This window comes from Oryctolagus cuniculus, chromosome 11, assembly GCF_051225735.1.
Source record: "Oryctolagus cuniculus isolate XC-2025 breed Fujian yellow rabbit chromosome 11, ASM5122573v1, whole genome shotgun sequence".
NCBI lineage: Eukaryota > Metazoa > Chordata > Mammalia > Lagomorpha > Leporidae > Oryctolagus > Oryctolagus cuniculus.
This window is the reverse complement of record NC_142877.1, coordinates 23727855-23754466: the sequence shown is the minus strand read 5'-3', so window position 1 is coordinate 23754466 and position 26612 is coordinate 23727855. Positions and strand designations below refer to the sequence as shown.

General features: G+C 46.7%; 1 protein-coding gene and 2 long non-coding RNA genes across 7 annotated transcripts in view; 2 read left to right on the top strand and 1 right to left on the bottom strand.

Moving 5' to 3' along the window:
* LOC103348190 (uncharacterized) overlaps positions 1 to 6320 on the top strand; it is a 55334-nt gene extending 49014 nt beyond the window's left edge. Inside the window, exon 2 of the long non-coding RNA XR_016216616.1 lies at positions 5088 to 6320. This is a non-coding gene — a long non-coding RNA (uncharacterized LOC103348190). The remainder of the gene's footprint in view (positions 1 to 5087) is intronic.
* A 2272-nt stretch (positions 6321 to 8592) lies between these two features.
* On the bottom strand, positions 8593 to 15857 carry LOC127491126 (uncharacterized). 2 transcript variants are annotated; one of them, XR_016216612.1, is made up of 4 exons: positions 15715 to 15857; positions 11128 to 11367; positions 9890 to 9992; positions 8593 to 9631 (listed from the first exon to the last, which is right to left on the bottom strand). It is a non-coding gene; the product is annotated as an uncharacterized LOC127491126 (long non-coding RNA). The 2 variants fall into 2 exon arrangements; XR_016216611.1 differs by having other exon boundaries at positions 9498 to 9631; positions 11128 to 11205; positions 15715 to 15846.
* The window catches only part of ITCH (itchy E3 ubiquitin protein ligase), a 125853-nt gene continuing 115043 nt past the window's right edge, over positions 15803 to 26612 (top strand). For 3 of the 4 annotated variants that reach the window (XM_051846160.3, XM_008256089.5, XM_089308097.1), the window contains exons 1-2: positions 15803 to 15940; positions 20796 to 20872. The gene's annotated coding sequence lies outside the window, so the exon portion shown is untranslated. Of the gene's footprint in view, positions 15941 to 16910; positions 17120 to 20795; positions 20873 to 26612 lie in introns of those variants that run through there. The other variant, XM_089308096.1, reaches the window with a different exon arrangement.

Below are 26612 nucleotides of genomic sequence, written 5' to 3'. Positions count from 1 at the left end.
GCATGCACACTGAGTTTTTGTGGGTATGGGTCCCCTGTGTCTCCTACCTACTCCCTCTTCTGGGTTGTTGCTGCTCTTGGAATTCTTAAAATCCTCCCGGGGCTTTATCAGCAGTGTTACTGGACCCTATAGCCCCCAGGTTGGAGCTGGGAAGATTCCCCTAAGATGCCCCAGGGAGCGCCTGGACTCACCTAACCGGTTATTAGGCGGGCAAGACTTAGGTTGTGCACATGCTGGTCAGCTTCCAAGACATGCTTTCTTCCCTCATTCAACTGCACAAAATTCCCTTGTTCTCAGGCCTCTCTCTCACATCTAGGCTAATGCCTATCTTCTACCTAACAATTTTAGAATTTTTCTTTTTATCTCTGTGAAGCATGTCATTGGGAATTGTAGATCATTGAACTTGTAGATCACTTTGCTAATATGGCCATTTTAGCAATATTTAGTTTTCTAATCTGTGAACAGAGGATGACTTTCCATTAATTTGTGTCTTCTTCAATTTCTTTTATCAGTGCTTTTACGGTTTTGAGTAGTTTGGGTTTTTTGTTTGTTTTAGTTAGAAAGGTAGAGTGACAGAGACAAGAAAAAAGATTTTTTAAATTTATTTGGGGGGGGGCCAGTGCTGTGGCATAGCAGATAAAACTGCCTCCTGCAGTGCCGGCATTCTATGTGGGCTCTGGTTCGAGTCCTGGCTCCTCCAGTTCTAATCTAGCTCTACTGCTCTGGCCCGGGAAAGCAGTATAAGACGGCCCAAGTTTTTGGGCCCCTGCACCCGGATTGGTACAGCTCTGGCCATTGCAGCCAATTGGGGAGTGATGGAACAAAGACATAGCCTCAGCCATTCTTGCTTATTGCTCAAAAGAGAGATAAGCAATGGAATTTATTCCTTGCCCTTGAATCTCAATTGGGTCTCACACTCTATTGCCTTCATATTCCATCCCCCACAGCCACCTGAAAGACTAGTTGCTAGAACACTTGAAAGACCAGTTCCAGGGCCAGCACTGTGGCATAACGGGTAAAAGCTGCCGCCTGCAGTGCTGGCATCCCATATGGGCACCGGTTTGTATCCTGGCTTCTCTGCTTCAAACCAGCTCTCTGCTATGGCCTGGGAAAGCAGTAGAAGATGGCCCAGGTCCTTGGGCCCCTGCACCTGTGTGGGAGACCTGGAAGAAGCTCCTGGCTCCTGGCTTCGTATCATCACAGCTCTGGCCATGGCGGCCATCTGGGGAGTAAACCAGCTGGTGGGTGACCACTCTCTCTCTCTGTCTGTCTCTTTCTTTGTCTCTCCTTTTCTTGCTGTGTAACTCTGACTTTCAAGTAAATAAATAAATCTTAAAAAAAAAAAAAAAAAAGACTGGGCTGGTGCTGCAGCTCAATTGGCTAATCCTCCGCCTGTGGTGCCGGCACCCCGGGTTCTAGTCCCGGTCGGGGTGCCGGATTCTGTCCCGGTTGCCCCTCTTCCAGGCCAGCTCTCTGCTCTGGCCTGGGAGTGCAGTGGAGGATGGCCCAAGTGCTTGGGCTCTGTACCCACATGGGAGACCAGGAGGAAGCACCTGGCTCCTGGCTTCGGATTGGCTCAGCGCACTGGCCACAGCACACTGGCCATAGAGGCCATTGGGGGGTGAACCAATGGAAAAGGAAGACCTTTCTCTCTGTCTCTCTCTCTCACACTGTCTAACCCTGCCTGCCTGTCAAAAAAAAAAAAAAAAAAAAAAAAAAGACCAGATCCAGGAATTCCCCTCTGCCTGCTGCCCCCTACCCCTACCCCCATCCCTAGCCCTCCTAAAATATAAAAAGGCTCAACCCCTGGGGGTTGGGGCCTTTTGCCATGTGTTCCATCAATGTGCACATGGACAGTTGGTCAGCCACCTCTACAAATTTATTTTCTCTGAATTAATTCGGTATCGCTGAATAAATTCATACACTGCCTCCTCTCTATTCTGTGCCTTTTTTCATAACAGAGAGTGAACCAACGGATGGAAGACCTCTCTCTTTCTGCCTCTCCTTCTCTCTTTGTGTAATTCTGACTTTCAAATAAATTAATTCATCTTTAAAAAATTTTATTTGGGGGCTGATGTTGTGGCATAGCAGATTAAGCCTCCCCCTGCAACACTAGCATCCCATGTGGGTGCAAGTTTGAGTCCCGGTGGTGATTCAGCTCTGCCTGGGAAGGCAGCCAAAAACGGCCCAAATGTCCGGGCCCCTGCACCCACACGGGAGACCTAGAGGAAGCTCCTGGCTCCTGGCTTCGGCCTGGCCCAGCTCTGGCTGTTGCAGCCATTTGGGAAGAAGAACAGAAGACCTCTCTCTATTTCTTCTTTTCTCTCTCTGTAACTTTGACTTTCAAATAAAGAAATAAAGCTTTAAAAATAATTTATTTGAGGGGCCAGTGATGTGGAATAGTGGGTTTGGTTGCTGTACTGCCTGTGACACTGGCATCCCATGTGGACACCAGTTCTTGTCCCAGCTGCTCCACTTCCAATCCAATTCCCTGCTAATGGCCTGCGAAAAGCAGGGGAAGATGGCCCAAGTGCTTGGGCTCCTGCCACTCATGTGGGAGATCCAGAAGGAGTTCCTGGCTCCTGGCTTTGACCTGGCCCAGCACTGCCATTACTGTGAACCAACAGATGGAAGATCTCTCTCTCTCTCTCCTTCTCACAGACTTTCAAAATACATAAATGCATATTTTTTAAAAATTTGAGAGGCAGAGAGGTAAAGACAGAGAGCGCCTGTCTACTGGCTCACTTCCCAAATGCCTGCAAGGGCTTGGTCTGGGCCAAATCAAAGCAGGGATCTGGAAACTCAATCTATATCTCCCACATGAATGGCTGGAATTATTTTTATTAAATTTAAATTATTTTATTAAATAATTATTTAATTATCTGAGCCATCCCTGTTGTTTCCCAGGATCTACATTAGCAGAAGCTGGAATCAGGAACTGGAGCCAGACATCAAACCTAGGCACTTCACTGTGGGACACATATCCTCACTGGTGTCTTAATTGCTAGGCTAAATGCCTGCCAGGTTTTTTGTTTGTTTGTTTTTATTAACCATTTTCTTGACTGAAAAATGACATCCCATTGTGGTTTTAATTTGCATTCACTAAAGACTAATGATGTTGGGCAGCTTTTCATGTGCTTGTTAGCTGTTCCCATATCTTTGGTGAATTGTCTTTTCAAATTTTTGCTGATTTTTTTAACTGGGCTGTTTGTCTTCTTATGGAGTTTTAAGAATTCTTTGCGGGCGGCACCGTGGCTCAATAGGCTAATCCTCTGCCTTGCGGCGCCGGCACACCGGGTTCTAGTCCCGGTTGGGGCACCGGATTCTGTCCCAGTTGCCCCTCTTCCAGGCCAGCTCTCTGCTATGGCCTGGGAGTACAGTGGAGGATGGCCCAAGTCCTTGGGCCCTGCACCCACATGGGAGACCAGGAGAAGCACCTGGCTCCTGGCTTCGGATCAGCGCAGTGCGCCGGCTGCAGCGGCGGCCATTGGAGGGTGAACCAACGGCAAAGGAAGACCTTTCTCTCTGTCTCTCTCTCTCACTGTCCACTCTGCCTGTCAAAAAAAAAAAAAAAAAAAAAAAAAGAATTCTTTGCATATTGTGGATACAAGTCCCTTATCATATATTTTGCATGTATTTTCTCCCAGTTTGTGGCTTGTCTCATTTTCATTTTTTTTTTATTTTACTTAGTTTTTTGTTAATGTGCTAAGTAAGCATCTTTCTAAGTTCTTTGAAATATATCTTTATTGCATTTAATTCCTGCAACAATGATATGAATTTTTTTTTGACAGGCAGAGTTAGACAGTGAGAGAGAGAGAGAGACAGAGAGAAAGGTCTTCCTTCCGTTGGTTCACCCCCCAAATGGCCGCTATGGCCAGCGCAATGCGCCGATCCGAAGCCAGGAGCCAGGTGCTTCCTCCTGGTCTCCCATGTGGGTGTTGGGCCCAAGGACCTGGGCCATCCTCCACTGCCTTCCCGGGCCACAGCAGAGAGCTGAACTGGAAGAGGAACAACCAGGACAGAACTGGGCGCCCCGACTGGGACTAGAACCCGGGTGCCGGCTCTGCTAGGTGGAGGATTAGCCTAGTGAGCTGTGGCGCCGGCCCAATATGAAATTTTTTTTGAGATTTATTTTAGGGGCCAGCGCTGTGACGTAGTTGATAAAGCTGCTGCCTGCAGTGCTGGCATCTCATATTAGCGCCAGTTCGAGTCCCAGCTGTTCCTCTTCCAAACCAGCTCTCTGCTATGGCCTGGGATAGCAGTAGAAGGTGGCCCAAGTCCTTGGGCCCCTGTACCCATGTGGGTGTCAAACTGGTGCCCACATGGGATGCCAGCACCACAGGCAGCAACTCTACTTGCTACAGCACAGCATCGGCCCACTAGCTCTGCTTTTGATCCCACTAATGCATACACTAGGAGGCAGCAGGTACTTGGGACCTCAAGTACTTGGGTCCCTGCCACATATGTGGATTGAGTTCTGGGCTCCTGGCTTCAGCCTAGTCTAGGCTCAGCTGCTGTGGGCAGTGAACCAGTGAATAGAAGATCTGTCTGTGTCTGTGTCTGTGTCTGTGTCTCTATCTGCCTTTGCCCTCCAAGTAAAAGCGGGAGCGGGGTGAGAGCAGAAGGAGATGAACACAATTAGCAGGGTTAGAAGCAGCTCTGTCTGAGGAGTCCCTGAGTCCCACCATTGCCCCTCTGAGTGCCGAGAGCTGCTTATGTCTACACTTAAAAATAATTTTACTTATTTAGTTATTTGAAAGGCAGAGAAACAAAGAGAGAAAAGAGATAGAATTTCATCCACTGGTTCACTCCCCAAACACTCTCAACAGCCAAGGCTGGGACAGGCCAGGAGCTCAGCCCTCAATCAGATCTCTTCTGTGAGTGGCAGGAACCTAAGTACTTGAACCATCTCCCACAACCTCCTCAGGTGCATATTAGCAGAAAGGTAGAGTGGAGTTGGTTCTCAGACCCAAGCACTCCAGGATGGGATGTGGGCATCCCAAGTGGCATTTTAACTGTTAGGCCGAATACCTGCCCTGGCTACTGATTTTTATACTTTTTTTTTTTTTTTTAATTTCTACATTCAGTACGGGAAACATGAAGGACGCAGGGAAGCACCAGGTCTGTTCCTTACGTTGATTCCAGAAGAGGCATTGCAAAGCAGCTGAGAGAAACAGATCTGGGTTCAAATCTCGGGGCTGTTTCTGGCATCGTCTGTGAGTTTTGGCACCCAACTCCTCTGAACTCTCTTCCTCTCCGAACATGGACTGCACTGTCTATGACGTCCCTGGGTAGTCGTGGGGACAAATAAGAGCACATGTAGTTCAGAGCATACAGCAAGCGCTCAGTATGTGTGTCCTTGGCTCTTCCCTTCACAGTTTACAGAGGGCCCTTGGAATGTCACTACAGAGGACATCCAGGACTGGGAGAGACAGCCTCTTCCCTGGGCGGGAGGGGATTGAAGTTTGGGGAGGGGGGCTATCTTACAGTTCCCTGCCGTGAGCTGGACAATAAAAGACATTTGACCTCAATTTCCAGATGTCCAAAGAGGCCCAGAGATGCAATCACACAGCATGTAAAGGGCAAGGAGGAACCAAATTAGGAGAAACGGTGGGACAAGGGCATCGCCAAAGGGATTCTTAGAAGTAAAAATCATGCCAGTTTGTGGCTCACAAGAACAGGTCAGAGATGGAGCTGTCTACAACAGGTCATTGCAAACTGAGCCCAGAAGACAGACTGCATTTTGCCTGCATATGATAATTTCGAGCATATCAAATGGTTGCAAGAACCACACAGTGCACACCCATCTGCCTGGATTCTACAGTTGTTGGCTGTTGCTTTGCCCCATATTTTCTGATTCATCTGCCACTCGTCTTTTTTGTAGGTCGCTACTTCTACACATTTCAGGATACCCATCATTAACTAGGGCTCAACTTTCGTTTTTGGTGTTAAATAAAATGTAGAGGAGGCCATTGGTTTGGACAGAGCTTCTACACTAGGTCCCGACCCAACCAAAATGGAGTTGATCATGTTCAAGTTCCACATCACCAAGCCTGAACCCAGTTCTTTATCTGACCTTGGGAGAAATCAGGAGATTGAGATAATAGCTAAACCTCAAAGAAGTCAGTTTTAGCTGACATGATAAGAAAGCTCACTCTGCTTTCATCCTTAGGAGCAAAGTAACTGAAACAACCAATCTGCCTTTTCAGTCCCTCTACGTCGTCAAACTCCTCTGCTCAGCTCATCAGAGCACTGATTCTGTTATGTATTGCCTGATTCTAGAATTGCAAATAAAAGGCAATTAAGATCTTTGAACTAAATTTGTTGTAATTTTGTCTTTTGGCAGTTGTTTTTCCTTATTTTTTGAAGTTAAATTTACATATAGTGATGTGCATGGATCTCTTACTACTTGCTGAGTTTTGCCAAATGCACACAGCCGTGTAATCCAAGTAAGACATTGAAGGAACAATTTTAATGCTCCAGAAAATTCCTTGTGCTCCTTTCCAATCAATCCCTTCCCTCCTGAAGCAATCACTATTACGATTTTTACCATTAGTTAAATATTTCCTGTTCTAGCATATCATACAAATAAAATGCTGTGATGTGAACTCTTGTTTTTTTTTTTGTTTTTTTTTTTTTTTGTTTTTTTTTTTTTTTTTCCAGCATGACATGTAAGACTCAGCTATTCCATTTTATCTGAGAATATAGGAGATGACACACACAGTCTCTCCTCTGGTCTCACAACAGAAAATACTTCTGTGATTTCAGATGCGTGGGGCTCCTCCCGCCCTGCCCTTACCACCAGGAAGCCAGGAAGCCAGCAGCAGCAGCAGCAGTCACCAGCTGGGTGACCTTCAGTTCAACGCTGGTGCTATCTCTACCAGGAGGCGGGTCAGATTTCCCTGGTTGTGGCAGGGCCCCGTCCTAAGACACTACCCCCTCTTCAGAGCCATTCCCAAGTCCAGGCCGCTGAGATTTCAGACCATCTGGGTATAATAGGGGTTCCCATGACCCTCTCCTTGGGGTGGATTAATTTGCTAGAGTGACTCACATAACTCAGGGAAGCACTTTGGTTTCCTGGTTTATTACGATGAGGAGAAGCAAAGGATGGGGATGGGAAGAGGGGCTTGCATGCTCTCTCCAGGTGCTGTCCCTTCTAGCAACCTCTGTATGGGCTAGGCAGGCAGCTAGTTTAGGATCTGCTGAGCTGGAGGGATCTGCAAGCAACAACCCTGCTCCCCCAGCCACATGTGCAATTCTGTTCTGTCAATCAAAATGCCCCCTTTTTCTGGGATGCACTGCTTCATGCAGAATCTGGGGGAAGACACCATGGAAATATGGATATTAACCTGCATGTGGGATTTATGGAGGTACCATAAAACTTCCAGGTGACTTCATGCTTGTGGAGGCACCAACCCTTACCTCATAAAAGAGACCAACACTGGAGGTGACCCCCTTCCACTGGAGACCATGACCTGGAGGAGGTGCTGGGGGGCTCTTTCCGCTTCCCCTCCCTCACCACTTTCTACTTTTGGGCTCTCTGCCCACTCACGATGGGTATTTCTGTGTGCGGAGCAACGCATGCTCACATGTATGTGTATGTGTGTGTGTGTGTGTGTGTGTGTGTGTTTTCTCACCTTTTAAATAAAAATTTACCTTATATATGTTAGTACCAAGAATGCCTCACTTTGTGCATGAGAAGAGCCTGGAATAAAAATCAACCCCTCCTCCCCCACTACACCTCCATGTGTTCAGCTTTCTGGAAGCTTTCCAAACTCAGCCTTCGGGGGTTGTTATGGAGGCATCAGTATGTGGGCACAATCGATTATATCGTTGCCCACTGGTGATCAACTTAACCTTCATTCCTCTCTCCTCCCTGGAGGTTGGGGAGTGGAACTAATCTCAACTCTGTAGCCCTGTCCTGGTTCTTCAGATGATCAGCCCACAGCACTGCCCCACCCACTTTGTCCTGAAACTACCTAGGGGCTGCCAGCCAACAGCCAACTCATTAGCACACAAAAATGACCCTTAGTACTTTGGAAATTCCAAAGATTTTAGGAGTTTTATGCCTGAAACTTGGACAAAGACCAAATGCATATTTTACAGTATCACTTTTTTATGTATTAGCAATTTTTTCTTCTTACTGCTTGGGAGTTTTCCATTGTGTGAATGACTGAGCTACATTTCATCTATTCTCCTGCTGATGAAATACAGTACTTTCACTGGGTTGCCAACTTTTTTTTTTTATAATTTTTTTATTTGATAGGTAGAGTTATAGACAGTGAGAGAGAGAGAGAGACAGAGAGAAAGGTCTTCCTTCCGTTGGTTCACCCCCCAAATGGCGGCTACAGAAGCCATTTGGAGATCCGAAGCCAGGAGCCAGGTGCTTCCTCCTAGTCTCCCATGTGGGTGCAGGGCCCAAGCACTTGGGACATCCTCCACTGCCTTCCCAGGCCACAGCAGAGAGCTGGCCTGAAAGAGGAGCAGCTGGGACTAGAACCAGTGCCCATATGGGATGCCGGTGCCGAAGGCGGAGGATTAGCCAAGTGAGCCATGGCGCCGGCCCCCCTTTTTTTTTTTTTTTTTTTTTTAGATTCATTTATTTGAAAGTCGGAGTTACACAGAGAGAGGAGAGGCAGAGAGAGAGAGATACAGAGAGAGATATCTTCCATCCGATGGTTCACTTCCCAATTGACCACAATGGCCAGAGCTGTGCCAATCAGAAGCCAGGAGCCAGAAGCTTCCTCCAGGTCTCCCATGCAGGTGCAGGGGCCCAAGGACCTGGGCCATCTTCTACTGCTTTTCTAGGCCATAGCAGAGAGCTGGATCAGAAGAGGAGCAGCTGGGACTCGAACCAGCGCCCATATGGGATGCCGGCACTTCAGGCCAGGGTGTTAACCTGCACTGACCCCTTGCCAACATTTTAGACCAGAGTTCAAATCCAGCTTCTGCCACAAGGCTGCCTATGGACTAGTTACTTTGCTTCTAGGATACTCAGTTTACTCATCTACCTAATAGGGCAAGTTATAGCCATTGCTTACTGAGTGTTTGCCTGGCAGTTTTCCAGCTGTTTTACTTGCATTAGTTCATTTAACCCTTGCAACAACCCATGAGGTTGGGTATATTACTAGTGCCACTTCACAGATGAGAAAACTGGGTACCCCACCTTGTGAGTGTTCAGTGAGATAGTGGGTGTGGTAAAGGTTAGCTGTTATTTGTAATAAACTAGCTGGATCTTGGAGACGTTTAAGTTTACTCTTCTCACTACTAATTGGAAGTAGGGTTGCCAAATAAAATACAGGCTGCCCAATTAAATTTGAATTTTAGATAATGAAAGTTTTAGCATTAGTATGTTACATACGATATTTGGCTGTGTTTATACTAAAAAAAATATCCATTGTGTATATGAAATTCAAATCTAACTGGGCCTCTTACATTTTTATTTCTAACTCTGACAATCCTCCCAATTTGTACCCCAAATTGCAGATGAGGAAATAGTTTCAAAGAGGGCAAATAATGGAGCCCCAGCCTCAGGTCCTAAGTGATCTCTTTGGATTCAGATCTCAGGCTCTCCAAAGCCAGGTCCAGTATCTTCTCTCCTTTACACACAGCTTCTCAGGACTTCTTCTGCCTTGAGCAGTTGAAAGCAGAGGAGTTCCAGGGAAAAGGAGGATAAAACAGGTGACAGGTGGTCTGTGGGCTGCTCAGGTTTCTCCCCCACCTCCTCCTAGCTCCGCCCCTGCTGCCTTCCCTTCCCCCTCTGAGAGGCCTAGGAACCTCCTTCCCGTGCTGGTGGCAGACTGCTCCAGCCTTGCACACACACACACACACACACACACACACACACACACCCCTGCTCTCGCAGCACAGGGTCTTGCCCAGCACTAACCTGGATGTCCTAGTCCAGGAGGGTGAAGGTGGCGGGAGGCATTTTCAGGCACTGTTTCCGCACTCTGACCAAGCCACGACTGGGCTGTTCTGGCTCCGGGAACCTGGGAGTAGAGCTACACAGCATGAGAGAAAGAGGAAATGGCCGGGCCGGTATTCCCGGCTCTACCCACTCAGCTTCTCCTTGGAGAACCACCTACTTACCCTGGACCGCCTGGACTCTTCACATAAACCAAGAAGGTAGGATCTGTTATTCCCATTTAGAGATTTGGATTTTGAGGTTCATATGACTGTGCCTAAGACCCTCAAAGCAAGTTATTGACAAAATAAGGACTTGATCTTTCATTGGTATGCCTCTGAAGCCTACATTATTAATTCCTGCTATCCTGCCTCCCAGATTAGAGCCATTTACTCTTTTGGCATTAGCAAGAAGGGCAGCATAGTGTAGTCCAGTGGTTTTCAAAGCAGGGACCCTGGTCATGAGCAGCATCTAAGAACTTAGAAATGTTAATTCTTGGGCCTGCTCCCAGAACTTCCTGGCTCAGAAATTCTGAGGGTCTTGGCAGACTGTTTCACTGTTTGGTGAAGCAGTGAAGACACTACTTGGGATGCTCACGTCCCATACCAGAGTGCATGGGTTTGGGTTCTGGGTCTGCTTCAGAGTCCAGCTTCCTGCTAATGCACACCTTGGGAGGCAGCAGGTGTTGGTGCAAGTACTTGGGCCCCTGCCACCTACGTGGGAGACCTGGATGGAATTCCTGGCTCTTGGCTTTGGCCTGGCCCAGCTGCAGCTGTTGCTGGCTTGGGAGTGGAATGGAAGATCTCTGTCTCTCTACCTATCAAATAAAATGTGAAAAAATCAAATAAATCAAAAACTGCTTAAAATTCTGGGTATGACACCTAATGATCTGAGGTTTTGACAACCCTCCATGCCTTTCCTTGCTACCCAGTGAGGGATCCAGGTGGTGTTCTGGATTCCCAGCGTAACTAACTTAAAGGGAAGCTGTCACAGTGTCTTAGCCCTCGATGTCCCACACATGAAGGAGGAGGAGGAGTTCACCAAGTTCCTTGCAGCAGGAAGCCCCCTGGTATCACCTGTGACCACTGATGGCGGTCATGCCTGATCGCTGCTTCTTCAGAGATCCTGAAGAGACTCGCGAGGAAGAGCAGACCACTGCTGAGAGGACTGTGACCAAGGAGGGACAGCAGGGCGGATGGCTGGCCCGCTCCTGCACTTACCGCCACGGCTACTGCTGTCTGAGGTTGCGGACTGGTCGGAGGGATTCCAGGCGCCCTCTGTGCCTATGCAGCGGTTCCCTGTGAAGACCAGAGTGCTCAGGCGGCTGCTGAAGACTGGGCTGCAGCCCCACTGTCCGTGATACCGAATAGGTAGGAGCAACCACTGAGGGGTCTCAAGCTGCTCTTCATAGTCTCCAAAGCAAAGCAGAAACGACGTTGATGGCAAACAAACACCAGTTTCTGAAAAGGAAGAATCCCTCCAGGCAATTCTTATGTACCCTTAAATTTGAGAATTTTTGATTTGTAATAGAAAGAGATGCATTTTTACAACAAAATGAGTATATATTTACAGCACAGTGTTGTGGTAAGGGTTAAGCTGCCATTTGCAATGCCAATATCCTAATATCAGAGTGACATTCTGATATTCTTGCTACTCTGCCTCTGGTCTAGCTCCCTGTTAATGCACCTGGGAAAGCAGTGGAAGATGGCCTAAGTGCTTGGGCTCCTGCACCTGTGTGAAAGACCTGGATGGAGTTCCTGGTTCTTGGCTTTGGCCTGACCCATCCCTTGGCCATTGCAGCCATCTAGGGACTGAACCAGCAGATGGATCATGGCGCTCTCTCTCTCTCTCTCTCTCTCTCTCTCTCTCTGATACTCTGCCTTTTAAAGAAATAAATCTTTTATTTAAAACAACCTTTTTTTTTTTTTGACAGGCAGAGTGGACAGTGAGAGAGAGAGAGACAGAAAGGTCTTCCTTTGCCGTTGGTTCACCCCGCAATGGCCGCTGCGGCCGGCACACTGCACTGATCCAAAGCCAGGAGCCAGGTGCTTCCTCCTGGTCTCCCATGCAGGTGTAGGGCCAAAGCACTTGGGCCAACCTCCACTTCCCTCCCAGGCCACAGCAGAGAGCTGGACTGGAAGAGGGGCAACCAGGACAGAATCTGGCGCCCTGACCGGGACTAGAACTTGGTGTGCCGGCACCGCAAGGCAGAGGATTAGCCTATTGAGCCACAGCGCCGGCCATAAAACAAACATTTTAAAATAAATTTTTAAAAAAGATTTATTTATTCTAAAGGCTTAGTTTATCTATCTTTTTGTTTGTTTGTTTGTTTATTTATTTATTAGAGAAAGGTCTTCCTTCCATTGGTTCACTCCCCAAATGGCTGCTACAGCTGGTGCTGTGCTGATCCAAAGCCTCTTCCTGGTCTCCCATACATGTGCAGGGACCCAAGGACTTGGGCCATCCTCTGCTGCCCTCCTGGGCCACAGCAGAGAGCTGGACTGGAAGAGGAGCAACCGGGACTAGGACTTGGCACCCATATGGGATACCAGCACCGCAGGCGGAGGATTAACCGAATGAGCCACAGTGCCAGCCCCTATCTCTCTCTCTCTCTCCATCCATCCATCCATCCATCCATCCATCAATCCATCCATCCATCCATCTATAGAGAGAGGTCTTTCATCCGCTGGTTCATTCCCCAGATGGCTGCAACGGCCAGAGCTGGGCCAGGCTGAAGCTAGGAGCCAGGAGCTCCATCCAGGTCTCTCTTGGTTAGCAGAAGCCCAAGCACTTGGGTCATCTTCTGCTGCTTTTCCCAGGCCATTTTCAGGGAGCTGGATTGGAAGTGAAGCAGTTGAGACATGAACCAGCACCCATATGGGATGCCAGCATCGTAGGTAGCAGCTTTACCCACTATGCCACAATAGCAGCCCCTTAAACTTTTATCAGTGTACAGTACAGAGAAAAATACACAGATCCTAGGGTTACAGCTGGATGAATTTTCACACAATGGCTTGTGTGCCAGCACCTAGATCAAGGCACAGATCATTATCACTGCCCTGAGAAGTACCTTTGTGCCTCTTTCCAGATACACCTCCCCTGAAAAGATAACCACTATTCTGACTTCTAATGTTATAGATTTGTTTTGCCTAATATTATATAGTTTTAAAGTTATAGATGGGGGCCAGTGCCATGGCACAGTGGGTTAAGCTGCCCTCTGCAGTACAGGCATCCTTCATGGCCACCGGTTCAAGTCCTGGCTGCTGCACTTCCGATCCAGATCCCTACTTATGGCCTGGGAAAGCATGGAAGATTGCCCTAGTCCTTGGGCACCTGCACCCATGTGGGAGACCCTAAGGAAGCTCCTGGCTCTTGGCTTCAGAATGGTCCAGCCCTGGCTACTGCAGCCATTTGGGAAGTGAATCAGTGGACGGATGATCTCTCTATGTCTGTCTCCTCTCTCTCTCTCTGTAACTCTTGACTTTCAAATAAATAAATAAATAAATCTTTTCAAAAAATTCTAGATCAAGACTAAATCTGCATCCAGAGAGAGTATTTGGCTAGGTTCCTGGCTGAGTGCTCCTGACCAGTCATTTACTTTCCTTCAGACTCAATTTTCTTCTCTGTATAATGGTCGCGATAATACTTCATACCTTAAAGGGTTGTTACATTTCCCAAACTTTTCTAGTGACAAGAATGCCCTGGAGCTCTGGTTAAAAAACCCAGATTCCCCTACAGCATAACCCTTAATAGGACAAACATAGTTGTGTTGTGAAGAAATACTTTTACTTTTTTTGTGTGTACAAAGCATAAACACACAGTATATAAACAGATACATATTATATTGTGCCATTAAACTTTCATGGATGGGGCTGGCGCTGTGGCATAGAGGGTAAAGCCACTGCCTGCAGTGCCAGCATCCCATAAGGGCGCCAGTTCAAGACCCAGTTGCTCCACCTTGGATTCTGCTCTCTGCTATGGCCTGGGAAAGCAGTAGAAGATGGTCTAAGTGCTTGGGCCCCTGCACCCACGTGGGAGACCCAAAAGAAGCTCCTGGCTCCTGGCTTCAGATCCGCCCAGTTCTGGCCATTGCGGCCATTTGGGGAGTGAACCAGCAGATGGGAGACTTCTTCCTCTGCCTCTCTGTAACTCTGTCTTTCAAATAAATGAATAAATCTTAAAAAAAAAAAAAAAACTTTCATGGATGGGATAACTGGAGGAATATGTCTAAAAATGCTCTTTAGAGAGAGAACTTTTTAAAAAAATATTGGTAAACACTGCCCTAGAGCAGTGATTCTCCCAATGTGGAGATCTTGGTTAAAAATGCAAATTCTTGGGGCTGGTGCAGTGGCATAGTAGATTTTAAGCCTTCATCTGTGTTGCTGGCATCCCATATGGGCACTGGTTCAAGTCCTGGCTGCTCCAGTTCTGGTCCAGCTCTCTCCTATGGCCTCAGAAGCAGTGGAAGATGGCCCAAGTGCTTGGGCCCCTGCACCCATGCGGGAGAGCCAGAAGAAGCTCCTGGCTCCTGGCTTTGGATCTGCCCAGCTCCAGCCATGGCAGCCATGTGGGGAGTGAACCAGCAGATTGAACATCTTTCTCTTTGCCTCTCAAAAAGAAAAAAAAAATAAGATTTTCCAAAAACTTTGTTATGAGAAAAAGCTGCCAAAAATTATATTAAAAATGCAAATTCTCAGGCCCTACCGCAGACCTATGGAATCAGAAGCAGACAGGGCCCCCAGGGATCTGTGGTTTAAACACAGAACCACCTGCAGGTGGTTGAGTCCTGACTGTAAGACTCCCTGCTCTAGAGAATCTGAGTGGGGTAGGTCCTTGGAATCTGTTTTTAACAAGCTGTCCAAAGGGGTAATGTGGAACCACGGTGGTTTTGAAAGTACTTTGAAAAGTGTGACTTTCCAGATGGTAAAACAGTATTTTCATTAGGAGGAAACAGGCTAAATAATAATAGCAAAGGTCACTAATTACGGAGCGCTTCCTTGTGCCTGAGTCACTACTTGCACGGCCTGTTACTTCCCACAAACAACTGTGCAGGACTTGGGAGGAGGAATGGGAAGGCAGACTGCCCAGGTTCTTGTCCGGTATGTGACTGTGAGGCCAGGTGACAACGGTCCTTCTCTCATTGATGTGTTGTGAGCAGGAAGGGAGCTGGGTGCTCACTCCTAGAGAACACCAACCACGCGTGCGCCTCACCACGCCTATCATCCCCAAGCCTCCCTGTTAAAGGCTGGAGGAGGAGGATTTGAGTCCACTCAGTGTCTGTTTTTAGGGACTAAGCTGGGGGCCACCTCTGCAGCGCAGTGGGTTAAGTCCCTACTTCGGATGCCCACAGACATGCCATATAACAGTGCCTGGGATCCAGTCCCACCTCCGGCTCGCTCCCAATCCAGCTTCCTGCCAAAGCATCCCGGGAGGCAGGGGAGGATGACCCAGGTGCTTGGGTCTCTGCCACCCACGTGGGAGACACAGAGGGATTTCCAGGCTGCTGGCTTCGGCCCGGCCAGTTAGGTGTAAACCAGCAGATGGAATCTCTCTGTCTCTCCCTCTCGCTGTCACTCTGCCTTTCAAATAAAAACAAAAAAAGAAATGCAAATGATCAGACTCTGTCCTAAATCTACTGAAATTCTGGGGGCGGGAGCTCAGCAGAGTGTTTTAAAAGCCCCTCAGGCGATTCTATGCACACTGCAGTTTGGCAACTCCAGCTACAGTCTTCAGAGGTTCTGGTGGGCGGGGTGCTAAGAGCAAAAAAGAAAAAAGAAAGCGGAGCTGGGAGCCGCTGGAGTCCTCACCTGGGCTGGGAAGAACTCCACTTCAGCAGCTCTCACCAGCCCCCAGCTCTCCCGGCCCGGCAGCTGGCTGGCGCGCAAGGCCTGCTGGGCCTTGTAGTCCGGGCCGCTCCCGAGTGGAGGCGCCTGCGCATTGGCCGCTAACTCGCTTTAGTCGCTGTGGTCGGGGCTCGGGACCGGCTGCCATCTTAGTCGAGGGACTGAGGAGTCGCCGCCGCCCCGAGTCCCGGTAAACACCCGCGGGCTGACTGGGGGCGGTTCTGGGAGGAGGGGGAAGCCTGGGTGAGAATGACCTGAGAGAACGAGGGGTCGAGGAGTGCGGCGCCCGAGCCAGGACCGCCCCAGCGGCTGCGGCTGCTCCTGCCCTCCTAGCCGGTGTTCGTGGGGGGCGCGGGGAGCACGGGCCAGTGGCCGGGGCCGGGCGAGGGCTCGGATCGGCCAGACACACCGCAGGGCCGGCGCCTGCCGAGTTGCCCCGACCCCCTCGTCTCGTGGGCTCTCAAGTTGTGAGCGGGATGGGCCGCGGCGGACGTGGGCAGGGTCCATCCCCGCGCCCCTCCGCCGCTCCCGGGGGCCACTCTCCCGAGGCCCGGCCTACGCGCGGGGCCGGGCGGCCGCGGGCTACGTGGCCCTGTGAGGGGCGGCGGCCAGGCCCACCTGCCTCTGGTCTGGCCCTCCCGGGACTTTGCCGAGCCTTTGGTCTCCAGGAGGGCCCAACCCGGCGGCTGCCTCCTCTGGTCTCCTCCACTCCCCTCCTCCCTCCATTGTCCCCCCGCGTGGTGGTCCCGGGCCGGGCGCCCTCCCCGGCGCCCGCCGCCACCGCCGCCGCGGCGCCGACTTGTGCAGACGTGGAGCTGTCACTGCCCTTGGTCCGGAGAGTGCCCTTTTCTTTAGCAGAGAAGAAAGTAGCTGTGAATGTGTTCTAAGGGCCGAAACGTGAGGAAGACGAGACTTTGAAGCGGTGAACTCAAGTTTTGAGACTCCGTTCGGGCCGCGACTTTGGAGAAACGGGATTTGTGCTCCCGAGGTCATCGTCGGGCCTAAAGTTAGTCAGAGAAGTAACGAGGTGAACTTGCGAAGTATCCGAAATTCTCCTTTCCCCCAGAACAACTCAGCGGGTTTTGTGGTTATATTAGTATCCTAGTCTTGTTACATTTTCTGCCGTTCTAACACCGCTGTAGTATACTTGCTTTGGATGGGGGGTGGGGAAGGAAGAGTGGGGTTTTTCTTTGAAAATTATTGAGCCTTTTTTTGGAGCCAGCCTCCTGTGGTCGGACTTAGGTGGATCGCCCTGCATCTGTTCCTAATATAATTCGACTTTAAGGAAATAGGTAAAGGCAGTGTTATTTCCACCGGCAGAATCGGCGAAGGACTTGCTGCTTCTCTGAAAGTTATCATGGCAGATCTGGTGAGAGCCTGCACGGTGTATTGACATGTTTACTCAAGGTGCAATGACTTCATTTTTCGGATTTAAAAATGAAAGTGGAAATTCTGCTTTTTAGAACAGTGGGTATAAGTCCAAAAGGACTTCATCTTCAGCGTGCGGGTCAAGGCAGCAGTGATAATGTGAGAATGAAAAAAAAAAAAAGAGTGCACAGAACTTCACTGTAGTCCGAAGTAAATAATTTCTACAGTCTTTTAAAAAACACATCTTTACACCTATTGCAAGAGAAAGGCAAACCAGCGGTCTCCAAATATGACCATTAGGGTAATGTTTTTTTTAAAAGTAGACATCCAGCTTCTTCCGTCTGAGATTGATTTAATAGATCTGGGTTGGCTTCCGTTTGTTTTCAGAACATGCCTCAGGTGATTCTAATGGGCCTGGGAACTACTGAGGTAAACAGTATTGTGGACATACCAAGGACAGCTCAAGAAACTTTTGAGACTGAGAGACGAGGAAGTGGTTAGTTCTGACTAGGGGTTGGCCAGAGGAGGAATCTAGACCTGCCCTTAGACCTGTGTTGGATCTTAGGTGATGAGCAGTTACATGACAAAGGTGAGGAAGAGGGGTAGAGAGAGGGAACATCTCAACCCTATGTGATGGCTGGAAGAAGGGTTCTGGGAGCGGGCAGAGAGTGGGATAGGGAAGGAGAGCTTTATGAGATATGAAGAATGAAAGGTAAAAAGAAGCAGCTATGTGAAATGTTCTAAATATAATGCTGGAAATTTTGAATTTTGTTGTCACTGGAAACATGCTGATTCTTACACAGGGATGAGAGGTGAGCGCCTGCGTTTTAGAAAGATTGCTCTGATACCAGAGAAAGGTTGGAAGAGTGGCTGTTGCAGAAGTCTAGGTGAGAAGTGACAAAGCCTGATGTTGCGGGAGAGACAGCTGGGATGGGTAAGGGATTGGATTCAGCTTTTTACTAGTGTGGTTTGTTCCTGTATTTTTGGATGAGGATTTTGGCAGGGAAGCAAGTCTGTGTAACAGGCTGCTTTTCTCTCAAAGGAACCCATTAGTGAGTCTGAATAGCATTGCCAGGTTATTTACGTTACTAGTATTAGAGTGAATTACTCACAAGCATATAAGAAATTAGAACCATGTCAGGTGCGATTTAGAAGATAACTTGACTGAAATTGACTGTCAACACAGGTGATTCAGGCTTGTTGGAGGTGTTTTTTGACAGTCTACCGAAATTTAATACTCAATTTTTAGAGTTGGAGATATTATGTACTCGATTTTGGCAAATAAATTTTGGTTTATAGGCCAACTTGAATTGAAGTAGCTGTCAGAGGAATTGTGTTTAGAAGGATTCTGGTTGCGTGGATTCTCTGGAAATGTGTTATGTTTAACTAGTGTTGCCTCCAGCTGATGGTTACCTAGTGGGTTACAAGGAGTCTTCATTAAGTTTATGGAAAATGCATTTATGAAAAAGCTATGAATCGATTCAAAATATGTTGCACCAAAATTATCTTTTAATTTTATTTTTCACAGACTGTGTAGTACCCTTCTTTATATGTGCCACGTATTTTTTTTTAAAGATTTATTTTTTTATTTGAAAGGCAGAGTTAAAGCGAGAGAGATCCTCCATCTGCTGGTTCACTCCCCAAAAGTCTACAATCACCTGAGCTGGGCCAGCCAGGAGCCTCATTCAGGTCTCCTACATGAGTGCTGGGACCCAAGCACTCTGCTGTTGCCTTCCCGGGCACACCAGCAGGGAGCTGGATGGGAAATGTTGTAGGCGGCATGTGGGTACAGGGGCCCAGACACTTGAGCCATCTTCCGCTACCTTCCCAGGCACGTTAGCAGGGAACTGAATAGGAAGTAGAACAGCTGAGACTCAAATCAATGGCCATGTATGACGCTGACATCACAGGCAGCATCTTAACCTGCTGTACCACAGCAGCCATCACAAGGTATTCCCAGACTAGTCCAACCTATTAGTTTTCTGTTTGGTTTTAAAATTATTTAATTACAAATTTTTAAAGATGTATTTATTTGGGCCGGCACTGTGACTCACTTGGTCAATACTCCACCTGCGGTGCCAGCATCCCATATGGGCACCGGGTTCCAGTCCCGGTTGCTCCTCTTCCAGTCTGGCTCTCTCTTGTGGCCCAGAAAGGCAGTGGAGGATGGCCCAGGTGCTTGGGCCCCTGCACCCGCATAGGGGACCAGGAGGAAGCACCTGGCTCCTGGCTTCAGATCGGCGTAGCTCCGGCCATGGCAGCCATTTGGGGGGTAAACCAACAGAAGGAAGACCTTTCTCTCTGTCTCTCTCACTGTCTAACTATATCTGTCAAATAAATAAAAAAAGATTTATTTATTTGAAAGGCAGAGTTACAGAGAGAGCGCGCGCATAAGTACAAATGCGATCAATTTTCTATCTGTTGGTTCACTCCCCAAAGGGCTGCAACAGCCAGGGCTGGGCCAGACTAAAGCTAGGAGCTTCAAACTCTATTCTGGTCTCCCACATACTGCTTTTCCAGGTGCATTAGCAGGGAGCTGGATCAGAAGTGGAGCAGCCAGGACTTGAACTGGCACCCATATGGGATGCTGGTGTCACAGGTGGCAGCGCAGCCTGCTGTGCCACAGCTCTGGCCTCTGATTGTTTTTGAATTTTTTTTTTTTTTAAAGGTCAAATAATTTATCTGAAACTAGTTAAGAGTCAGAGCTAGGACTAGAACCAGGTTTTGCAGTGCTCAGTCTGGTATTCTAAAGAGCTTTTGGTGTAAGACCAGGAAAAAAAAAATGAGGTATTTTCAGCTTATTCCTCTTGACTGTTTAGACAAGAGTTTAACAAGGAACTTTGGCCCAGAAACAAGTTTGTTCTGTTCATTCTGGCTGAAAAAACTTGTGTTAGTACTGGTGGGAAATAGTCACCTGTTTGATTCCCTCCATTCCCCCTCCTACCAACTCCCTACTTTTCTTTTTCCTCACCACTTCTGATTTTGGATATTGGAGATTGATTTTCTCTACATAAGTTGAATCAAAAGCATGCAAGTTTTTTTCCCCCTGTATTTATAGTTCTTAGCCAAATTCTGCGCTTATAATAAGCAGTCAGTAAAGGCATGTGGATTTTTCGTGGCTGTAAATGATACTGGCTTTGAGACAATATGAATTAGTAAAGGGTTTCACAGCATTGATTTGTAGCATTCTCTGATTGGGAGGTTAGCCCTCAGCTAAAACTGTTAGGTTGGAAACTATCCTCACCTCAAGGAGTAGTTAACCCTGCTATTCCTGCCCCTGTCTGCCTCTAGTCTAGTAGTGCACTTCCATGTAAAACTGCTGTCCCCTCAACTCTTTTTGCTTTTTTTCAGAACTGGCTGTGGTCAGATCCTTGGAGTGCTTTTTCTTTTCCTGTCCCTAGAGAATTCCCCATTACGGGAATCATCCTTACCGTGACCCTTATATGTTTATGTTGTGATTTTCATTTGGCCACATGTCCTTTGTACCTAAGTTGATGTCATCCTGTTCTGTGTATGAATCATTCCCCCCACCTCACGCTCTACCTACCTGCTCCATCAAACATTATCTCCTGAAGAATTTTTTAAAAGCCTTTGTGCTGTGTGAGTCCCAAGATCATTGCAAATATGGTGTGTTTAATCATAGAAATAATGTTAATGGACTCTCCCTACCCTTTTAGGTAACATGCCTTTCACAGTGGCCTTCTGGAGACAACGCCTTAACCAAAAGAAGTGATTTGAACTGTGAGAACTTCAGGTATGGCGACATTCCTACAAGAAAGATTTGGGGGCAGGAGTGATGCAGAGGACAAACCCTGGTCTCATATAACTACTGTGGGGAGATGTGGGGTGAGAGAGCATTGTTGGTGCTGGTTATGTCAGTTTATTGAAGAAATAGGCATTTTCCAAAAGCCTCTTCTACAAAGATTAGCCCATAAACTATACTTTTTCTTAATTTGGGTCCTCTGAGTTTTCTGTATCACTCCATCATACTTTGCCGTTTGTGCTGTTTTATAAATATTTTTCTATATAAACTTGTCTAGGTATTTGCACATGTATTGGTAAGAAGTGGAGGAATTGAAAAGAGGGCAACATGGTTCAATGGAAGAAAGAGGATTTAGGAAGAAAAGTTTGGGTTCTGATTTGCCTTTACCACTGACAAACTGAATGGCTTTTGGCAACTTATTTAATCTCCTTGGACATAAATTTATGTATCTATAACACAGAGGTATTGATTTTTATCTGTCTACTTGGTATGATTGTAAATCAGATAAAACATTGTAAATTTTCAGAAAAGAATGAATTCATATTAAGATAATCTTAACATGATTCACAGAATGGGAGAAATTTGGCAATAATATTGTGAAGGAAAGCATGAGAGTAAGACATTACTTTAAAAAGTTAGGAGAGAGGGGGCTGGTAATACGGTAGGTTAATCCTCAGCCTGCAGTGCTGGCATCCCATAGGGGCACCGGTTCGAGTCCTTGCTGGTCCTCTTCTGATCCAGCTCTTTGCTGTGGCATGGAAAAGCAGAAGATGATGACGCAAGTGCTTGGGCTCCTGTACCAGTGTGGGAGACCTGGAAGAAGCTCCTGGCTTTGGATTGGTCCAGCTCTGGCTGTTGAGGCCATTTGGAGAATGAACCAATGGATGGAAGATTTCTGTCTTTCCCTCTCATTGTCTGTAATTCTACTTCTCAAATAAATAAATAAAAGATCTTAAAAAAAAGTCAGAGAAAAGAGGAACACTACTAGATAAAAAAATAGTAGAACATAAAGTCAAACTGAATAGGGAGTGAATGAAGTAGAGCAGGTAATTTGGTAGGTAAGAAAGCTGAATAGGGGCTGGTGTTGTTCAGTGGGTTAAGCTGCCGCCTAAGATGCAGCCATTCCATATGGGTGCTGGTTCAAGTCTTGGATGCCCCACTTCCAATCCAACTCCCTGCTAATGCACCTGGGAAGACAGCGGAAGGGCCTCTACCGCTGACAAGGGAGAACTGGATGGAGTTTCAGGCTCCTGGCTTTGGCCTGGCCTTGCCCTGGCTGTTGTGGCCATGGGGAGTGAACCAGTGGCTGGAACATCTCTCCTTTTTCTTTCTCTCTCAAAATCTGGCCATTTGGGGCAACCTGGATGAACCTACTAAATGAAATAAGTCAGACACAGAAAATATATACAGACAAATACATAATTTCACTTAAGTTGTCGAGTCTAAAAATGTCTCACTCATAGAAATGGAGAGAAGAGTGGTTATTGGTTGGGGATTAGGAGAATGGGAAAAATGAGGAGATGTTGGTCAAAGGGAACAAACTTGAAGTTATGAGTAAATTCTGAAGCCCTAATATACAGCATAGTAACTATAATCTGATAATCATATACTTGATATTCACTAAACATATCTGAAATTTTTTTAAAAAATTTATTTTATTTATTTGAAAGACTGAGTTACAGAGAGAGGGAAATATGAGACATCTTCCATCTGCTGCTTCACTCCCCAAATGGCCACAACGGCCAGAGCTGGGCCAGGCTGAAGTCAGGAGCCAGGAGCTGCTTCTTCTGAAGCTTCTTCACGTGGATGCAGGGGCCCAAGCACATGGGCCATCTGATGCTTTCCCAGGCACGGTAGCAGGGAATCAGAAGTGGAGCACCTAGAACTCGAACTCATTCCCATATGGGATGCTGACACTGCAAGCAGCGGCTTTACTGCTGTGCCATAGCTCTGGTCCTGGGATTTTTTTTTTTTTTTAATAATTATTTATTTGAAAGGCAGAGAGAGAGAGAGAGAAAGAGATCAATTGATTTTCCATCTGCTGGTTCATATCCCAAATATCCAAAAGAGTCAAGGCAAGTTCGAAGCTAGGAGCAAGGAACTTTAACCAGGTCTCCCAAGTGGGTGAACCATCATCTACTTTCTTGGGCCATTATCTTTCTTCATATGCATTAGCAAGAAGCTAGATTAGAAGCGTGGGTAGCCAGGGCTCAACCAGGCATTCCAGTTTCTTTTCTCTACTGTGAACACTAGTATTTATTATTTATTCATCTGTATTATTCATTCATCTTTGTGTTTAGCTTATTTTTGTTAACTACTTGCCTCATAAGCACTCAAGACCAGTTATGATTTGTTTATGGTGGTGTCCCATTGTTAGAATCAAATGTGTGCCTAATTTGTTCTTTTTGATAATTATGGAGAGAAAGGAAGGAATGGTTAGATTATTTGTGAGAGACATTAGAAAGGAAGTGGGTAAGAGGGAAAGTAGATAAATGAGATCTCAGAGGAAGAGGTCTCAGAAGAGGAAGAAAGAAAAGAAATGAAAAATACATAGAAGAACAACACAAAAAAGAAAAAGCAGATGGTGTTATCTGCAGTAAAGGAACAAGGCAGCTTCCTTTCTTCGGTGGTGATGTAATTCCTCTCAGAAAATATGTGCTAGGAAAGATCATTCTGTATACAGAGTATCTTTAAAATATTTCTCAAAGTATCTATTTCATCCTGAGTTCACAAAGCAGTTCTTAGTGGAAAGAGACCTGGGCCAACATTTAGGAGACCTAGGGTTTAACCGGTGTTACTGATCACTTAGAATTCTGTTATCTTGGGCACTTCACTTGAATTTCTCTGGGCCTCATTTTCTTCGCTTGTTTATTGAATACTTTTTATTTTTTTTAAGAAAGATTGATTTGAAAGTCTGAGGTACAGAGGGAGAGGGATAGATGGAGCTGGATCAGAAGTGGAGTATCTGGGACTAGAACCAGCATCCATATGGTATGCCAGCATTGCAGTTGGCAGCTATACCTGACCACAATACAAGTCCCTATTGAATGTTTTGTGTATGATGTCTCAGGTTCTTTCTGGTTCATTCTCTTAATATACTTTGTGCTTCGTGTGTTTGCTCACTAATTTTTGGGGGCTTTATTGATTCGCAAAATAGGACTGCTATCAGAAATATCTAAAAAATAAGACTTAAATGAGAAGCTGTGTGTTTTTTTTTTTTTTTTTTTCTTGTTTGAGAGGCAGAGTTAGAGAGAGAGAGAGACAGAGAGAAAGGTCTTCCTTTCAGTTGGTTCATCCCGCAAATGGTTGCTACGGCTGGCACGCTGCGCCGATCCGAAGCCAGGAGCCGGGTGCTTCCTCCTGGTCTCCCATGCAGGTTCAGGGCCCAAGGACCTGGGCCATCTTCCACTGCCTACCCGGGCCACAGCAGAGAGCTGGACTGGAAGAGGAGCAACCGGGACAGAATCTGGCGCCCCAACTGGGACTAGAACCCGGGATGCCGGTGCTGCAGGCGGAGGATTAGCCTAGTGAGCCGTGGCACTGGCCAAGCCGTGTGCTTTTTAAAAAAACATTTATTTATTTATTTGAAAGGCATAGTCACTTAGAGAGTCCCCTATCCTGCAGTTCATTCCCTAAAGGCCACAATGGCTAGAGCTGGGCTAGGCTGAAAACAGGATTCTGGAACTCCATCTAGGTGTTCTGTGTGGGTGACAGGGGCCCAAGGAGTTGGACCATCTTCTGCTGCTTTCCCACTTATACTAGCAAGGAGCTTGATCAGAAGTGGAGCATGCAGGACTCAAACTGGCATGCATGAAGTATGCCAGCGTCGCTGACAGAAGCTCAACCCACTGCACCATAACACTGTCCCCAAGAAGCCAAGTTATTTTAAGTTCTATTTTAAGCATTGACACAAAAACTTGTGGGTAATCTAAGTTTAGAAATGTTCAGTTTGTAATATTCAATAAGCATTTATTAAGCCACCTTAGTGCTGGATTCCAGAGTATTCAGATATAAAACTGTTTCAAAGATTTTGTGGTGTTTTGTTTTTTTTTGGGTCAGGAAAACAAACTTGCTTGTTAATAATTGTAAAAAATAAGATTTTAAAGGTTGTAGAATGGTTACATTGCATTGTAATTTAAGATATTGGTCCCTTTAACATAAGTGCCTCATTGTGGTAGGTATTGTAAAGGGTCATGATGAAAAAACCAGTTATTGCCCTCAAGAAATGTGCAATTCTTTTTACAGCTGGAAACTGCTTACCCTAATAGATATACAAAGGGTCTTCAAAAAGTTCATGGAAAATACATATTATGAAAATTGCATGCATTTCAGTTTTTTTGCACCAGTATAAATCTTCCTTCCATCCTTCCATCCATCCATCCTTCCATCCATCCATCCATCCATCCATCCTTTCTTTCTCTTTTTCTCTCTCTTTCTCTCTCTCTCCTCTCTCTCTCTCTTTCTTTCTTTTAAAGATTTACGTATTTATTTGAAAGGCAGAGTTACAGAAAGAAGAGAACTGTCTTCCATCTGCTGGTTCACTCCTCAAAAGGCTGCAATGGCCAGAGCTGTGCCTGGAGCCAGGAGTTTCTTCTAGGTCTCCCATGTGGGTGCAGGGGCTGATATGGGAGCTAGGCCAAGTCCCAGCTGCTTCACTTCCTATCCTGCTCCCTGCTAATGGCCTGGGAAAGCAGCAGAGGATGGCCCAAGTGCTTGGACCCCTGCACCCATGTGGGATACCTGGAAGAAGCTCCTGGCTTCAGACTGGCCCACCTCCTGCCATTGGCAGCCATTTGGGGAGAGAACTGGCAGATGTAAGACCTTTCTATCTCTCCCTCTCTCTTCCCTTAACTTAGCCCCTCAAGTGAATAAATACATCTTTTTTTTTAAGATTTATTTATTGATTTGAAAGGCAGAGTTTATTGAGAGCAAGAGCGATTCTCCATCTGCTGGTTTATTCCCTAAATGGCCAAAACAGCCAAAACTGTTTTGGAGTCCCATTCAAATCTAGGAGCCAGGAGCCTCCTCCAGGCCTCTCAGGTGGATGTGGGGCCCAAGGACTTGGGCCATCTTCCGCTGTTTTTCCAGGCACATTAGCAGGGAGCTGGTGGAAGTGAAGCAGCTGGGGCTGGTAGTGGCACCCACATGGGATGCTGGCATCACAAGCAGCGGCTGCTCCCACTAAACCACAATTCCAGCCCCGCCAAGACTTTTTTTAAGGCATGAAAAATTCCAGAAGTGCTCTCTGCATTTTGGTAAGCTTTAATGTGCTTAGTCATTTATGTGAAGAAAAAGAGGACTTTCAAATGTAATCTTTTGATTTTTTTTATTGCAAAGAATCAGTTCAGTTGGTCACAGAGGTAAGGATACTTGTCAAAAGGATTATATTGTAGGGGTTAACAGGGTATACTAGAGTTAGGTTTATTTGGAATATTGACTCTTCCGTGTACTGTTGGGATGATCGTGGGTGAGTAGCTTAACTTTCGTGCCTCAGTTTCCTCATCTGTACATTGGGAATTGTAGCAGCATATATCCATGGAGATAATATGTTCCTGCTTGAACAAAACTTGGCTCACAGTAAGCATGAAAATCATCATTTAGGTTCATTAATTGATTCATTAAGCTTATATAATAATGTTAGCATCATAAATTCCATGCATGTGGGGCCAGCATTGCAGCATAAAATCAGGCAGTAGATAAAATCACTGCCTGAAATGCTGGCAATTCCGTA